This window comes from Mauremys mutica, chromosome 3, assembly GCF_020497125.1.
Source record: "Mauremys mutica isolate MM-2020 ecotype Southern chromosome 3, ASM2049712v1, whole genome shotgun sequence".
NCBI lineage: Eukaryota > Metazoa > Chordata > Testudines > Geoemydidae > Mauremys > Mauremys mutica.
The window spans coordinates 120,410,237-120,417,117 of record NC_059074.1 but is presented as its reverse complement, the minus strand read 5'-3'; positions in this window follow the sequence as shown (position 1 = coordinate 120,417,117).

Sequence of the window (6,881 nt, the reverse complement as noted above, 5' to 3'; positions counted from 1 at the left end):
TTTCAGAGTAGCAGCCGTGTTAGTCTGTATCCGCAAAAAGAACAGGAGTACTTGTGGCACCTTAAAGACTAACAAATTTATTTTAGCATGAGCTTTCGTGAGCTGCAGCTCACTTCTTCGGATGCATAGAATGGAACACACAGACAGGAGATATTTATACATACAGAGAACATGAAAAGGTGGAAGTATGCATACCAACAGGAAGAGTCTAATCAATTGAGATGAGCTATCGTCAGCAGGAGGAAAAAAAAACAAAAACTTTTTGAAGTGATAATTAAGATGGCCCATAGAAGGTGTGAGGAGAACTTAACATAGGGAAATAGATTCAATTAGTGTAATGACCCAACCATTCCCAGTCTCTGTTTAGGCCACAGTTAATTGTATCTAGTTTGCATATTAATTCAAGTTCAGCAGTTTCTCTTTGGAGTCTGTTTTTGAAGTTTTTTTGTTGCAAAATTGCCACCTTCAAGTCTGTCACTGAGTGGTTAGAGAGGTTGAAGTGTTGCTGCAACCATACAACATAAACACTAACCCAGGAACCTATCCTTGCAACAAAGCCCGATGCCAGCTCTGTCAACATATCCATTCAAGTGACACCATCATAGGACCTAATCACATCAGACACGCCATCAGTGGCTCGTACACCTGCACATCTACCAACGTGATATATGCTATCATGTGCCAGCAATGCCCCTCTGCCATGTACATTGGCCAAACCGGACAGTCTCTACGCAAAAGAATAAATGGACACAAATCTGACATCAGGAATCATAACATTCAAAAACCAGTGGGAGAACACTTCAACCTCTCTAACCACTCAGTGACAGACTTGAAGGTGGCAATTTTGCAACAAAAAAACTTCAAAAACAGACTCCAAAGAGAAACTGCTGAACTTGAATTAATATGCAAACTAGATACAATTAACTGTGGCCTAAACAGAGACTGGGAATGGTTGGGTCATTACACTAATTGAATCTATTTCCCTATGTTAAGTTCTCCTCACACCTTCTATGGGCCATCTTAATTATCACTTCAAAAAGTTTTTGTTTTTTTTTCCTCCTGCTGACGATAGCTCATCTCAATTGATTAGACTCTTCCTGTTGGTATGCATACTTCCACCTTTTCATGTTCTCTGTATGTATAAATATCTCCTGTCTGTGTGTTCCATTCTATGCATCCGAAGAAGTGAGCTGCAGCTCACGAAAGCTCATGCTAAAATAAATTTGTTAGTCTTTAAGGTGCCGCAAGTACTCCTGTTCTTTTTAAAAAAACAGTCTTCTGAAAATTTTATTCCATCTTCTGATGTTCATTCACAGAAATCTGCAGATTTTTCCTGGTCAGGTCCATGTTCAATAAGGTGGCATCCTATTTTATCGTTTATACAGGACCAAGATGGTGGATCGTTAAAATTGATTTCAATGATTTGCCTTGCGGAGGAATTATGTTGCTGATCGCGGCCGTTCACACTAGTTTTAGTCATGATATCGAAGGTGTTGAGTATCTCATCATTGTCAGTAATCGATACTGAAGGTGAAGTTGTAACCTCATAATCCAATTGCTGGTCGATAGCAACAATAATTTCTGAAGTTGTATAATTCTCATTGTTACTATTAGATAGCGGTGCTGAATTTATGACATCAGAGACATCAGCTATTGGCGTAGTCCCATCGTTTGATGCATTTTTCACTAGCCATTTCCCCATTGTCATTGACATTTTTTCATTTTCTACCGTAGCGTGTTTTCATTGTTTACAGTACTGTGCCTCACTCGGACGTTTAGAATTCATACTATTCATAATGCAGGGTCTTGTTCAATAGACTGGAATAAAAATTAAAAATGCATAAATAAATGTATTAAATTCATCTAAACATTAAACAAAATTAATATATTATAGTGATTGCAGATTCCCAATCTGTGATCTCCATAAGAAATAAGGAATGATAAACAAAGGCACTCACCGTTTGGTGGGTCTTAAGCAGATCTGAGAAGTCCTAATATATAATATGCGTGTGCTCACTGGGAATACCAGAACTCAATTACTCGAATGACAGTTGTTGTATCTGCAGACAAACGCACTGACATCATCTTTTTCTGTGCTCCTCAGTTTTGTGCACCTGAGGCAAATGCCTCACTCACCTTGTCCGTGATACAGCACTGCCTCCCGATATATTTGGTACCCCGGAATGATTGTGTCTCATTGATTGTCCCCACTTCATCTGGTTTCTGTGATGCCTATTATATCAATATCCTCCTTTAACACGAGGCACTCTAGTTCATCCATCTTATTATTCAGACTTCTAGCATTTGTGTACAAGCACTTTAAAAACGTGTCACTGTTTATTTGTCTGCCCTTTTCTAATGTGTCAGATTCTTTTTTATGTGAATATTTCTCATCTGATCTGGCCCATACTTTATCCTCTTCCATCTTCTCCTCCTGACTAAAACCTAGAGAATCTCTATCAATGGACTCTCCTCTAAGGGCTGGTCTACACTAGGGGGTGGGTTCAAACTAAGATACGCAACTTCAGCTACGCTATTTGCATAGCTGAAGTCGAAGTATCTTAGTTCGACTTACCTGGCCATCCTCACGGTGGCAAGTCGACTGCTGCTGCTCCCCCGTCAACTCCACTTACTCCTCCTGCCGAGGTGGAGTACGGGTGTCGACTAGCGGATTGATTTATCGCGTCCAGACGAGATGCGATAAATCGATTCCCGATACATCGAACACTACCCGCTGATCTGGCAGGTAGTATAGACGTATCCTAAGAGAAGTCTCTGTCTGATCCACGTGCTCCTCTGCAGCAATCGGTTTCCCCCCATCTCTTAGTTTAAAAACTGCTCTGCAACCTTTTTAATGTTAAGTGCCAGCAGTCTGTATGGGCTCCCCCATCCCTAAAGTTTCCCCAGTTCCTAATAAATCTAAACCCCTCCTCTCTACACCATCGTCTCATCCACGCGTTGAGACTCTGGAGCTCTGCTTGCCTACCTGGCCCTTCGGGTGGAACTGGAAGCATTTCTGAGAATGCCACCATAGAGGTCCTGGATTTCAGTCTCTTTCCTAGCAGCCTAAATTTGGCCTACAGGACATCTCTCCCACCCTTCCCTATGCCATTGGTACTTACATGAACCACGACCACTGGCTCCTCCCCAGCACTACACATAAGTCTATCTAGATGCCTGAAGAGATCCGCAACCTTTGCACCAGGCAGGCAAGTCACCATACAGGTCTCCCGGTCATCACAAATCCTGCTATCTATGTTTCTAATGATTGAATCTCCCATTACTAACACCTGCCTTTCCCTAGTGACTGGAGTTCCCTCCGCCAGAGAGGTAACCTCAGTGCAAGAGGATACCCCCAACATCATCAGGAAGGAGGGTCCCAACTATGGGAAGGATTCCCTCTGCTCCCGTTGACTGCTCTGCTTCCCTGGGCCTTTCATCCTCCTTAACAGTGCAGGGGCAGTCTGACCGGAGGTGGGACAAATCTACAGTGTCCCGGAAAGACTCATCAACATACCTCTCTGCCTCCCTTAGCTCCTCCAGTTCCACCACCCTGGCCTCCAAAGCCCGTACGCAGTCTCTGAGGGCCAGGAGCTCCTTGCACTGAATGCACACATACGTCACCCGCCCACAGGGCAGGTAATCATTCATGCTACACTGAGCGCAATAAACAGGATAGCCCCCACTCTGCTGCTGGGCTTCTGCCTGCATTCTCTCCTATAGCTATCTAGGTTAATGATAGGGGTTTTGTTTAAATCAAGAAGTTTTGATTATGGTTTAGTTTAAAGGTAATAAAGAATGGCAAGTGTACCTTGCCCCCTTTCCACTCCCCCTCCAAACTCTGTTAGCGGCCCCTGCTTGCTTGCTCACTGCTTTATAAAGTCCTGGCCTTCCTGATAGCCCCGGCCCCTGACTAAGGCTCAGGCAATGAACAGAGGCTTCTAGATTTCAAACCTTGTTTAGAAGTTCACAGTTCCCAACTGCAGGCCACAGCCCACAGTCCTTCAAACAAAGAAACAGACTGACAAACACAAACTCAGCACACAGCAAGTAACCCCCAAACACAAACACACACTACAGACAGCCACTTACCCCAAGGGTCCCATATTTGCTCCTCCTTCACCTGGAGAACTCCCTCTCGAAACTTCCTGTTGATGGCTGCTGTTTGTAAAAGCACTGCCTCTCCTGCTGGGGATCAATCTCAGTGATTGACACACATGGTGCCTTTGCTGTTTGGAAGATACCTACATACCTTTCAAGTGAAAGATCTGCCCTCTTTTAAAATCACATTTCAAAAAAATAGGAAGATTGTTTTGGCTCAGTATGACACTGCCCTGTCAATCTCCATATTCCAGTCCCTGAGATTTTCATGGGAGAAGAGTAAGGCAGATACTGACAAGGCTCTAAATAAGAGGCATTCTAGAACTCCCAACAGACAGCCTCCATCGAAGATTACCCCAGAGACTGACCACTTTAGAGACCTCATGTGCCAGTACTGGGAGCTCTTCAGACTTTCAATTCTTCAAAAAATCCATGGCGTCAGAAACCAACCCAGGTAGGTTGGGAAGGGATGGTGTGTGTCCTTAGTCTCTGCCAGAAGCTGGGACTGGGCGACAGGATGGTTCACTTGATTGCCTGTTCTGTTCATCTTCTCTGAAGCACCTGGCATTGGTCACTGTTGGAAGACAGGATACTGGGCTAGATGGACCTTTGGTCTGACCCAGTATGGCTGTTCTTATGTACCATCTAAGCATGATTGCTTTATCTAAGTGCCCAAGCGCTCTGGCTTTCAGACTGCCTACAGAGTCTTCAGTGTCAGTAACCAGATGGTATCCCAGAAGTCATCAATGTCCTCAGTACCATTGTCATCTGTTAAACATGTATTGCTGAAGCAGCACCCTCAGTACAAACGCCATCTTCTAAAATGGAACCACTGAAGCATTCAGCTCTCCTGGTACCGACACCAGCCTCTATGAAGCCTCATATTACCTCGGCTCATGTATATCAGGTACCTCAGGAAGTTTGATGCACCAAGGAATTGTATATTTCTGATGCGATAGAACAGGGGTCCCCATCGCAGTGCCCGTGGGCACCATGGCGCCCGCCAGGGCGTCTAAGTGCGTCCGCGTACTGTCTGGTGGACAAGCATGCACTGAAATGCCACCAACAAGCTGTGTCATCCAGAGGCGTCGCTGCCGGAATGCTGCCGATTTTTGGCAATATTTTGGCGGCGACGCCTCTGGATGACGCTGCTTGTCAGCGGCAATTTGGTGGCAATGCCTATTGATGTTGCCGCTTGTCGGCGGAATTTCGACGGATGCTCGTCCGCAGCTATGGTCCTCCGTGGCTCGTTTTCTGGCACCCCCCAGACAAAAAAGGTTGGGGACCACTGTGATAGAATTTCTACTGTTAATGGATTCTGAACAACTAGGTCACCAGACCGTATCTTTTCCTGATAGCACCTGATCTCCAGCACCCAATCTCCAACACCTACCTCACAGGAAGACAATAGCCGTCTTCGCCATTTTCTGCCCCACCCTTGGACTATGTCGAGGATGATTCCTTAGATGCTGAAGACCTAGCTCCTTTTGAGGAGATCACTGAAGGAGATATTCTCCTGCTACATCACTCCTTTCTCAACATCCCCAACCTCAGGAGGACTCTTTTGAGGAGCAAGAGGTTGCAGCGGACAAAGTGATGATTATTGCAGACTAATATTTCAGCATTGTTGCCAGATGAAGTGGTAATGTCTCTCCTCCCCACCTTTTCTTACTGACAGTTTTAAACAGTTTCACTAACTGATGAAAAACATAACTGACTCAATACAGATTCTGTTAGAGGAAGTCCAGGAGCCACAACATAAAATGTTGGACATTTTGCATACATTTTGCTCTAGTTGTGTGGCTCTACCAGGGAATGATACCTTCATGAATCCTTCTAAGACTATCTGGCAAATGCTTGCCACCACACCACCCAGATGAAAATGGGCCAATAAACGTATTAGGTTATGGTGAAAAATTTGGAATTTTTGTTTTCACACCCTGTGCCAAATTCTTTAGTTGTGGAGCATGTCAATGAACATGACAGACATCACACAAGGTCTATACCTTATGATAAAGACCAACAGCAATTCAACCAATTGCATCCCAAGAGCTATTCTTCAGCAACCCTGCAATTTTGGATTGCAAATTACCAAGTGCTGATGACAAAATTCAACCACACTCATTGTGAAAAATCCAATCATTTTATTGAGCACCTCCCTGCAGAACACTGTGACTAGGTCAAGTCCATAATAGCTGAGCATAAACTCCTAGCAAAAGCCTCATTGTGGGCTACAGCTGTCTGGGTTTCCTAGGGAGGTCCAAATACTGTTAAACACTTTCCTTTTGATGGATTTAAACTCTTTTCCAAGTCCACCAAAGAATCTCTCCATACTTTGAAGGATTCCAGGGCCACTCTCAGGTCCCTTGGCATATACATGCCTGCAAATAAAAGAAAATCTAGCAGGTCACAAATAGCACAGAGAGCTCATCTCGCTCAGGTCTTGATTTACAAAGGCCAACTGAACTATCAAAGAGGCAGCTGAGATCTCAAGTGAAAAGACCACCACAACTGCTACCATGACCCATCTATCCTCTTCGTCCAAGTGATAATGTTGATGGTTTGGTCAAGGGTCCAGAACATCCCCACCTCCAAAATCTTCAGTGGCACCATCCTGCTGACAACCCTCCCATTGGAGACCATCTCTCCCATTTCCAACCTGCATAGGAGCAGATTATATTTTGCAGGCCATCACATCTGGTTACTTCATTAATGTCACCTCCATCCTCCCTACCCACACCCTCATCCCTTTTCAGGAGTCTATTTGGCTGGGGGGCCAT